At 47.1% G+C, this 11997-nt stretch overlaps 1 pseudogene; it reads right to left on the bottom strand.

The window, feature by feature from the left end:
- Gm22152 lies at positions 1-125 on the bottom strand (annotated as a pseudogene).
- Positions 126-11997: the final 11872 nt, after the last annotated feature.

Genomic DNA, 11997 nt, shown 5'->3' with positions numbered 1-11997 from the left:
TCAGACTGCATCCTCTCCCTCTTGAACCTCATAAAGGATCGAGAATGAGCATCAATGGCAAGCAGCTGTTGCAGAAAGCAACCCTAAGAGCCGGCTTCACACTCAGGAAAGAGCACTGCGTCTCACAGTCAGAAAAGCTTCTCCAGTCTTTCCACAGATATTCTCTACAGAGCTAAAAAAAAAAAAAAAAAAGCTAAAATTTGTGTGGAAACACAAAAGACCATAGATAGCAAAAGCAATCTACATTAAAAACATAGGCAAAGTGTTCTACTACCTGACCTCAAATTATACTACAAAACCACACTGATTAAAAACAGCATGGTACTGACGCAAAAATAGGCATGTAGAGCATAATAGAAAATCCAAAAATAAATCCACTCAACTATGGGTAGCTAATTTTTAACAAAAGTGTCACTGAAAATGGCATGGTATACAATAAATAGTGTTGGCAAAACAGGGTGTTCACCTGCAAAAGAATGAAATCAGACCCATATTTCTTGCCCTGCTTTTTTTTTTTTAATCAAATCAAAGACCTAACTTAAAATCTTAAACATTTAAATCGCAAAAAGGAAATCCAGGGGAACTGCTTCAATATCGATATGGACAAGGGTTTTTTGTTTGTTTGTTTGTTTGTTTGTTTTTAAGGCAAGGTCTCACTTTGTAGCCCTGGTTGGCCTAGAACTTGCTAAGCAGTCTAAGCTGCCTTCCAACGCAGCAGAGATTCACTTGCTTCAGCCTTGCAAGTGCCGGGATAACAATGTGCACACCATGCCTGGCTTAGGCCAGAATTTCTGAACAGAACCCTGGTGGTGCAGAAAACAACTTCCATGAAATTACATTAAGTCCAAAAGCCTCTGCATAACAGAAGAAAACGTCAACGGGACAAGCAGCCTATAAAATGGGAGAATTATTGCCAGCTGTATTTCAGACAAGGGGCTAATATCTAAACTATAACAGGAAGTGCAAAAATTAAACACCAAAAACAAACCACCACCACCGACAACAGAAAGAAAACAAAGAAACCCAAAACTGCCAATCAGTAAACAGGTTAATGAGCTGAATCCGAAGTCCTCAAAAGGGAACACAAATTACCAACAGATGCTTAAGTGTTCAGCATCCTTAGCCATCAGGGGAATTCGTACTAAAACTACTTGAGATCCTATCTCACCCCAATCTAAACAGCTATCGTAAAGAAAATAAAAGTCATCTCAGTGGCCCAGGGTTCAATCTCTAGTATAGTTAATAATAATAATAATAATAATAATAGAAGGAGGAGGAGGAGGAGGAGGAGGAGAAGGAGAAGGAGAAGAAGAAGAAGAAGAAGAAGAAGAAGAAGAAGAAGAAGAAGAAGAAGAAGAAGAAGAAGAAGAAGAAGACCCCAGCAAATAATGGTAAGCATATGAGGAAAGATACTCACTGTTGGGAGTATGAACTAGTGGAGCCACTGTTAGGGCTTCTCAAAAAAGAACCAAAAGCTAAAAACTTTAGGGGCTGAGAGATAGTTCGGTGGTTTAGTGTGGAACAATGGACCATGCCAGGAAACTCGGTAAGGTAGAGCTGGTCTGAGAACTCAGGTCCTGAGACAGTAGACGCCTGCCTGCTCCCTGCTAGATTCCTGGTGTGGAACTCGTGCTCACGTTGGTCACAGAACACAGATCTCCATGGTAATGAGGTACCTAGAGGCCTGAGGGTTTAGCCAATAAGCTTCCCTTCCCAGGCATTCCTTCCCACGAAAGGTATTTAAATATCTGGTCTGCCCAGAGAAGTTGATATGCATTTATTTTCCAGGATAAAGAGTCAATAAATGGTATGGATAAACATGGACTGTCTCTTCCATGGAAACCGCCTAGACTCCATTCTCAGGCTGCTTATGGCCCCCCGACTCCGTTCTCAACTCCTCTCAAATCAGCGATGCCTGGATGTCCAAGAGTTAGGGAGCCTGGGTCCTGGCCTTGTCACAGGCCAGTGGATCCCTGACACTTCGTTCCTGACTTCTCTGTGTGGCACCCCAGGGGTGACTGGGTGTCCAGGAGTCAGAGAACCCCAGCTCCAGCCCCCCACATCTTGGACTGCACTTTCCCACCCTGGGAGTGGTGTCTCCGCACTTCCCTAAAGCCCAGCACCCAACAGCAGCAGCATGATATAAGCCCAGTCAAGCTTCCCACGTTTCGCCTGCCCAGCAAGCAGGATGTGCCCAGCACCCCAGCAGCAGAGCAGAACTCGGAACCCACAGCTTATTTCTAAATAAGCATTTGCCACCTTTAAAAAAAAAAAAAAGACTTATTTTATTTATATGAGTACACTGTAGCTGTCTTCAGACACACCAGAAGAGGGCATCAGATCCCATTACAGATGGTTGTGAGCCACCATGTGGTTGCTGGGAATTGAACTCAGGACCTCTGCAAGAGCAGTCAGTGCTCTTAACCGCGGAGCTATCTCTCCAGCTCGGAGAGTACTCTCTTAAGTGATGAAATCCAGGCTAAAAAGGAATGCCACATCTTTGTCCTCATTTGCAAACCCTAGTTTCTAATTCTTATATTTGTATATTTGTGTGGGTAGAGACTACGACACTAGAAAGGATCCAGTAGAGCCAAGGCAGAGGGTTTGAAAGGAGAGGGTTGGGTTAATGAGACACGTAAAATCAGAAAGTGGAGGGGTGAATACTGGCAGTGGAAGGGTACAGTGTGGGTAGGCCTGGAGGATGGTAGGAAACATGGGAGAATCGACCAAAAATAAGAGGAGTGTGGAAATGCCATATGGGAACATGTTACTTTGTATGTGGTTTTAAAAAATTAAAAAATTCAGGATGGAGAGATGGCTCCATGGTTAAGAGCACCAATTGCTCTTCCAGAAGTCCTGAGTTCAATTCTTAGCAACCACACGTGGCTCACAACCATCTGTAATAAGATCTGATGCACTCTTTTGGTGTGTGTCTGAAGACAGCTACAGTGTACTCATTTAATTGAAAATAAATAAATAAATAATATTTACAAATAAAAAATTCAATGATATAAGCACTATGCAAACATGTGATCTGAAAACGTAAAATTCATGCGGGTGAGGACGCTGTGACCACAGACAGAAACAGATAGATCCATAGTTTTAAGCAGAGATTTCACAGAGCGGCATGAGGTGGAAAGAGTCAACTCTGTACACATGTAGCCAAGGATGGCCGAGAAGGCCTCAATCTCCTGCTTCAGCCTCCAAAGTGCTAGGATTAAAGTGTTCTCCACCACGCCTGGCTTTGGGGAGATTTTTAAGCCCCACTGCAGATCCAATTCACAGAAGCAGTCATAGAGGGATTCCACATTCATACCAACACTACCACCCGATTGTGTGAAGTTGCATTTTAATCATAAGCCACATCAGGCCCTGATCTGTGAGAGGCAGGATGACGTCTACAAGCTCAGCAGCCTTTATGCGCAGCTCATGAACTTGCAGAAAGTGCCAGAGCTCTTTGCTGTAAGCAGGCCCAAAGGAAAGTGCACTTGAACTCAGACCAGTCGAGAGAGACTATCTTGGTTTTCTTACAAGGGAAAAAACAAGAAACCACAAAGCAAGAGAGTGGCCATGATAAGACAAGTGACAGCTCCGGTCCTAACCTCTGAGGACATGAGGCCTGTACTCTATCTTTGAAGTTCAGCCTGGTCTCTGGACCCAACCTGAAGGTTGTGTGCCAAAACCTAGATGCGCTCCACCCAGGAAGGACTCGGGGAACCACTAGCCATTCTCCCACCTGGACTGCAGGTTCCCCCCCAGCTCAGGACACAGGACCCTGGGAGTATGCCTTGGAGGGAAACTTCCCCAGATCCATCCTAGACTCTTCCTTCTGGTGCTCACGAGGTCCCTCTCTGTGCGAGCCCATCCCCTGCTTGCTTCCCAGCCTACCTAGCAGTCTGTGGTCTTGAAACAGCTGCTGTTCCAGGTGGCCCAGAGATCCGTGCAGAAACCCTAGAAAGTTAGAGTATCCGGGTATTAAAAAGGAGAATGAGCCATACCTGGTGACACAGACCTGCCATTGCAGATATTCAGAAGGCTGATGCAGGAGGATCAGAAGTTCAAGGCTAATGTGGTCTACAGTGTAAGTACAAGCCTGGCAACTTGGTGAGCCTGAGGGCTGAGGTTATAGCTCAGTGGTAGAGCTTGCCTAGAGTGAGTGAGGCCCTACAATGAATGAATGAATGAATGAATGAATGAACTGGTTCAGTGGGTGAAAGCACTTACCACCAAGCCAGCCTGAAACTCTAAATTCAATCCCAGGCCCCACATAGTGGAAGGAGAAGAAAGACTTCATAAATTTTCTTCTGACCTCCACACATGCATGGTGGCACACACACGTGCACGCACGCACACACACCTGCATGCACGTACACACACAGGCTTTCATTTTTCATGATGCAGTTGGTATTCTCATCTGTAACCACACTGCCTCCCAGATGCTGAGATTACAAGTGTGCGCCACTAAAACCTGCTGAAAATTATTTTTAATTGTACCATCAAAGACAGTTTGCATATCTTCACCAATTCAGCAAATGTCAAGGTCTGTCTACAAACCGGGCTCGTGCTGCACTGGCCCTGCAGAGGCTCACCTTCAGGCTACCGGTAAAGAGTAGAACACCTAGAACACCTAGGCATGAGGTAATTCAGCTGGAGAAGCTGCAACACGCACAGACTGAGAAATTGCACCAAGAAAATAAACACAGAATCACAGATATAAAACGGTATCATCTGATGAGGTAGAACATACCTGCAATCCAACACTTGGGAGGTAGAGGCAGAGGGGTTAGGAGTTCAAGGCCATCTGCAGCCACATAGTGGATTCAAGACTAGCCTGGGCTACTTATTTAGGATCAAAAGAAAATTATGAGAATGTTTACGTAACTGTTTTTATGCATACAGATTCATGTGTGTGCCAGTACTTATGGGAACCAAAGGTCAACCTTGGGTGTCTAACCTCAGGCCCTGTCTCACTGGGTCTTTGAAGTGAGTGCTCTCACTAGCCTGAGGCTGACTAGTTAGGCTAGGCTGTCTGCCCACTTGAGTTCTAGATACCTGCTGTTTCTGCCTTTCTACTGCCACCATGCTACCACTATTTTTTGGTGGTGGGCAGGGGAGTTGAGACAGAGTTTCTCTGTGTAGCCTGGCTGACCTGGAACTCACTCTGTAGACCAGGCTGGCCTTGAACTCACAGAGATCTGCCTGCCTCTGCCTCCCAAGTGCTGGGATTAAAGAAAGGTGTTTGCCATCACCACCACCTGGCTTCATACCTGGATTTTTATGTGGGTTCTGGGAACAAAATTCAGGTCCTTGTGATTGCAAATCAATACTTTGCCAACTGAACTATCTCTCCAGCCCCATTTTGTTGGTTCACTGACTGGCTGGTTGGTTGGTTGTTTATTGAGAGAGGGTTTCTCTGTGTAGCTCTGACTGTCTAGGAACTTGCTATGTAAACCAGGCAGGCCTTGAACTCACAGAGATCCACCTGACTCTGCCTCCTGTGTACTGGGACTAAAGGCATGTGCCACCATGCCAGCCCCCTAGTCAATTTTTTTAAACATTTATTTTCTTAGTTTTTAGAATTACATATTTGTGTGCGTAAATGCACATGAGGGCCCATGTTTGTTAAAGCCAGAGGCATCAGATCTGGAGTTGCAGGTGGTTGTGAGCTATCTGAGCTATGTGCTGGGATTCAAACGTGGGTCCTTTGCGAGTATAGAATTTGATCTTAACCTCTGGGCCATCTTTTTTTTTTTTTTTTTTTTTGTGAGACAGGGTTTCTCTGTGTAGCCTTGGCTATCCTGGAACTCACTCTGTAGACCAGGCTGGCCTCGAACTCAGAAATCCCCCTGCCTCCCTCCCAAGTGCTGGGATTAAAGGCATGCACGGCTTTCTATTTCTTTTTTTTAATATTAAAAAAGAGCCCCTAAATCTAATGTTTTAAAGAGTATATAAAGCAACATATACAATTTAGAAGCTTGTGCATATTTGTCATAGTTCAAAGAAAAGATTATGGGCGTTGTGGCACATGCCTTTAATCCCAGCACTCAGGAGGCAGAGACAGGTGGATTTCTGAGTTCGAGGCCATCCTGGTATATAAAGTGAGTTCCAGGACAGCCAGAGCTACACAGAGAAACCCTGTCTCAAAAACAAAGCAAAACAAAACAAAAATCCACAAAGAAAAGATTATAAGTTGTAAAATTTTAAAGAATATATATATATATATCAGTATAGAATTTAAACTTTTAGATGGTATCAAATTAATTGTAATGCAATCCATTTTTAACTTCAGCTATCTTTAAGAATAACTATTCTGAAAAAATAAAAGTATCTGAGAGAAATATCCAGGAACTAACTATATAGGTGTATCTATAACACTCCCCCACAAGCACACCTACCCCACAGGTGGTTATGTAAGTCTAACTCTCCTGGAACTCTCTATGTAGAACAGGCTGCCCTGAACTCACAGATGGATGAACCTCCAGCCTTTGCCTCTCACGAGCTGGTTTTAGAGATGTACACGTCTGGCCACTCAGCTATTTTTTGCTGGGGACTTCACACCCTTCTCTCTGCCTCTTCAGGTGACCACAATCCCATGGGGTCCTTTTCTAGAGAAAAGATAGGAAGTCTCAGTGCTGACTCAACAGAGATATGTCTGGGAGACCCAGATAAAGCGCAACCTACTGGAGATTTCCAGACGTGGGCTTTGCTCACGACACACACACAAGGAATTCTGGAAGATGTTTGTTGAGATTCTCAAAATAGTAAAAGAACAGTGTGGTCACAGACGTGATAGGCAGCTGCATCATGGGATGTTAATTCATGCGTGCGTGCATGCATTGTGCGTGGTGACGTAGCACACTCTCATTCCTGACCTTGGAACCAGATTTAGGTCTCTCACTCACTAAGCATCAAGAATTTAAGCATAGCTAACAAAAATCACAGTGATGACTGCCCACAGGGACTGTATTCTTTTCTTGAGTGATGTTTAAACAAAAAAAGTTAAAATTAGGTCTGGAGAGAAGGCTCAGTGGTTGAGAGGACTTGTTGCTCTTGCAAAGGACCTGGGTTCAGTTCCGGGCTCTCATCTATCTGTAACTCCAGTTCCAGGGAACTCCTCATCACACCTCCCCAGGCACCAGGCACACACATGGCACATAAACAACTCATACACATAGAATAAATACACCTTTTCATTAGTGATAAAATGGCAGAGAGCTATGCTGAAGGTCAAAGTGCCTGTGATCCTTGATTTTAAGATACTCCGTTCTCATCTTTAAACTGATGCCTTTCTGATAATCTCACATTAAGATGATGAGCCTGCTTGCTGTCTTGAAGTTTGGACATTCCTCACCTCTTTTTAATCTTATCACCCTCTGTCACCTGCATGATGCACCTGGTACACCACTGACAATTTCACGTAGTAATGTTTCTTAGATAAAAGTCAGTGTAGCCAGGTGTGGTGGCGCACGCCTTTAATCCCAGCACTAGGGAGGCAGAGGCAGGCGGATTTCTGAGTTCCAGGCCAGCCTGGTCTACAGAGTGAGCTCCAGGACAGCCAGGGCTACACATACAGAGAAACCCTGTCTCGAAAAACTAAAAAAAAGTCAAAGTCCTTAATTGTAAATCCTTTGGCAACTGTAACTTCAAACTCATACATATGGCCATTGCTTAAACACTGAAATCTGACTATTTTAAAGATTTTTTGTTTCTATTAGGGCATTAAAGAGTACTGGCTAATCTTCCAGAGAAGCCAGGTCAATTCTCAGCACCCACATGAGCAGCCCACCTTGTTCTGGCTGTCCCTTGGAGAGCTGCAACTCTTTGGCCACTCTGGCTGGGCCAGATCCCCTCAGATCCCCTCAGATCCTCTCAGATAGCACCAGAGACAAGAACTCAACTCGTATATCTACGGCTGGCCTTGAACTCCTGATCCTCTTGCCTCCACATCACAAATCCTAGAATTATAGTCATATGCCACCACACCTGGCTTTAACTTTTTATTTCTAACCTGTATGTGCCTATGCACCACGGGTGTCCCTGGTGCTCATGGAGACCAGAAGAGGGTGTCAAATCCCTGGGGCTGGAGTTACAGACAGTTGTGAACTGCCATTTGGGTGCTGAGACTCAAACCTGGGGCCTTTGGAAGAACAGCCAGTGCTCTTATCAGCTGAGCCATCTCTCAGTAGCACAAGCTGGTGGAGGAGTAACAATGTTGCCTAAACTTACCCAGAACGCATAGAGATTCTCCTACCTTAGCCTACCAAGTGCTAGGATTAGTAAGTAGCCCCGATATACTCAGCTCCCATATTGTTTTTCCTAGCAATTGATCATGACCAACTGGCCCCACATGGCCCCATCGGTTGACCAAAGAGGTTAGGGCTGTGATAAAGTCCATCTACTCCCAGTAACAGTAAGATGTAGCAGGTGCCCCTTCTCTACTGTCCCCTCCCACCCCCCCAGGATGCTGAGGCACCTAAATGGTAACCTGCCAGTGGGCGCCTGTCTGCTTGAGCTGTGGCTGTGGTTTTGGTTTATGGTGGTTGGTGCAGGAAGGACCTCCTGGGCCTGCAGAGGCCCAGCAAGTTCTCAGGCCCTCCACTGTTTAACACCACCCCCGCTGCACCTCAACACCAGCAAGGGTCCTAGACTTTTGAGCTGGATAGTTCACAGCCCCAAACCAGGTCAAGGGCGGGTTCATAAAACACTCTTGTTTTGGCAAGGAAACCTCATATGGACCTGAGAGTCTGCACCAAGTGGGCACACCTGTGTGTCCAGTCCTTCTGCCCATGCCTGGCCTGTTCAATGAGATTTCATTGGGATCATCAACCATACACACTGCTGCTCACTCCACCACAGGAGCCATGGCCAATCTGGGAGACCTCACACAGTCCTTTACCTCCACCTCAGCCTCCTTAGCCGAATCTACAAGCCCGGTAGGACAATGACCCAAAGTACCAGATGGCCTCTGGAACCGTGACCTTGGATAATGGAGAAGGGGGATGGTGGTTAAAGGGTTTAAGGTAAGCATGGACACAGGAAGGACACAAGAAGGGAGGAAAGAAGAAGTGAGACGAAGCTGAGAGAGAAGGGGGAAGGAGAAGAACACAGCCCTTGCAGCTCTGGGGTCAGCAACCACATCTTGCCAGATACCCTCCCTCCCCCAACCCATTGGCTGGTAGGTGGAGGGAGAGAGCCCCAAGTTCTCAGTGCTCAGAAACAAGGGCTCGCAGCTCTGAAGACTCCAGGGCAGCATGGGACATCACACACTCACCACCACAACCCTTGCAGCCCCACAGCTCGATCTTTAGAGCATGAGACCTTTATCCCATTCCCTTGCTCTCTGCTCTTTTTGGCCCTTTCATGCATTCCTAGTGTTCAAGGATGGCTGGACAACTTGTCTGGAGGCAAGACCCTTGCAACACAATGGGCCTGAGGGACAGCATTCAGGAACACCTTGCACCCACAGTTATAGACAAGTGTCCCATAGACCTTGGTAACGTCCCTGTTTCCTCAGATTCCTCCCCTCCTTGTAGCTCTGAGGCCCAAGCTCTGCATGCCGTCATGTTATTTAAAGGGTTCACACCTCAGAAGAGCCATGAGTGGTGGGCAGACAGTCTATTTGCAAAGCCAGCTTGCTGGGTCGCAATACACGACGGCTCGCTCAGCAGTTAAGAGAATATACTGTTCTCAACGTGGGCCTGAGTTCAATCCCCAACACTCATTTGGGGTGGTTCACAACTGCCTGTGAGGTCCCTGGAGTCCCCATCCCCCAACAACAGATCATACAGCAAGTGTCCCTACACTAAGCCTGCACACCTCAGACCCATGACCCATTCCCTTGCAGTTCCTGGGATCTGTGGCCTGCACCCTTTCTGTATGTGTGGCTTTTTGGGGCACCATGGAGGCTTCTTGAGTTAAGATTCAAGGCCCTCCATAGACACCTGAGAAGAACACCAGGTGGAAAGATCACATCTTGGCTCTCATTGGGTCATTAGTGATGGGTTTCACAGGGGCTGGCGAGATGGTTCAACAATTAAGAGCACTTTTGATCTTGCAGAGGACCTGGGTTCGATTCCCAGCACCTATGTGGTGGTTCAAAGCTACTCATAACTCCAGTTTTGGGGGAATTCAATGCCCTCTCTCAAATTCCATAGGTACCAAGCATACACATGGTGTGTAATATATGTGCAGGCAAAACATTCACACATAAAATGAATAGATCTAATTTTAAAATTAGATGTGTGTGTGTGTGTGTGCAGGCTAGCTCACACTACAGTGGTCACTCAGGTCCCAGGTCTCAGATTTCAGGCCCTAGGTCCCAGGTGGCCTGAGCCCCAGAAGGACCTGCCAGCGGGTTACAAGCTCTACAGGCCCACAATAGCCACATTATAAGGCAGCCAGCCATCTTATCTCTGCCGGATTATGGAGCACAGACTGCTATGCTGTTTGGGAAACAGCTCGCAGAGGCTAGGGTGCCAGGCTAGCTTTGACCCCGTAGAATGAACCTCATGAGGAGCCTATCCAGACCCCAAACCTCAACTTCTCTCTAAGGCCAAATCCAGGGTATAGGGCCCATCACAGAACTCCATACCCTCTCAGGCTGAACTTCTGGTTCTTGAGGGTAGACCTTACCTCATCCTGACTCTTGGGGGTATGTGTTCTCTCTCTCTCTCTCTTGCAGCCTAACTTATTGTACCTCCCCTCCTGGCCTGGCACCTGTACCTGGGCTGTCTGAGATACCTCCCTACAGGACACTAACTGCTACAAGACCATTGCTCTGCTTGTTCACCTGTCCTTGTAGCCACACCACCATCATGAGCGCGGGACTTCCTGTTCTGCTGAGCTTTGGGCCCAGCCACCCCACCTGCATCCTCCAGGCCCAGAGGTTACCTTGACCTCACTCTAGGAGTGGCCTGAGGCAGGACTTCTTCAGGGACTCAAGCCCACAGAGGTGATTTTGCCTAGTGGGAAGTGGACATTCCTCATCTCCCTTCCCCAGATGTCACCAGACTCCCTTGGGAAGAAGGGAGTCAGTCAGTCCTAAGGTTACAGCAGGAAGAACTGGCAACACACAATGATTTATCCAGGCTGAGACACAGCCACTGTAGTCCCTGGATGCTCTGGGAAAGGCCAAAACAACGGAGTGTGCAAGGGGACCTGGGTCTCTTGTTTTGTTCCCTCTCTTCTCTGTGACACTTTGCAGACTTACCTCCTATGATGAATTTGGTCTAGCCACCTCCTGCCAGCCTGACCACACGTCATGTGACCAAGCAAGGCCTGGGACTCAGCTTGCCACAGGTACCACATCCCCTAGCAGAGACCTCAACCATGCACTTCAGGTATACAATAGCTCTGCAGACTCAAGGCGAGCATCTCTCGTAAGAGCATTTGTGAGCAACCCCAGAAACTAGGTGCATCCTGCTCCCCTATGGGCCTGTGATGGCGCCCAAGTCAGAGTACAAGGTCCTCCACAGACCACTGAGAAAAACACAAGAAACAACTGGGGTGAGAGAGCTACATCCTGGTTCTCATAAATCATTAGTGAGGGGATAGTTTCCCCCTACAAGCCCCTCCCCCAGGCTCAGCATGAAGATCTCAGATGCCCTGAGCCCATGAAGAACCGACCTATCAGTGTGTTACAGGTCACAGGGACAGCAAGAGACCAAGCCCAAGACCCACCAAGAGCCAGGTGGTTTCCAGACCCAATTTTCAGGGCCCTGGTCCTTGTCTTTTGAACACATCCAGAGAGGGGGCCCCAAATTCTCACTCAAGTGTGGGGAACCATGAAAAGGTCAGAGCCATGGCCAGCACACCCTGAACTGACCTTTGTCCCCAGAACACTCCCCCCCCCCACACCCCCGCTCACCTCTTTCCCCACCTCTTACTCTATCCCTTCTCTCTTTGCAGGGACCACAGACCTCAGACTCTCAGCCACAAATGCTCAAAGGCCATCTTAGCCTTTCACACCTGGGAGGGGGGCCTCACAAAAGACCAGGC

This window comes from Mus musculus, chromosome 11 (assembly GCF_000001635.26).
Source record: "Mus musculus strain C57BL/6J chromosome 11, GRCm38.p6 C57BL/6J".
NCBI lineage: Eukaryota > Metazoa > Chordata > Mammalia > Rodentia > Muridae > Mus > Mus musculus.
Note: the sequence above shows the minus strand (reverse complement) of the source record. Positions and strands in the feature narration are given on the sequence as shown.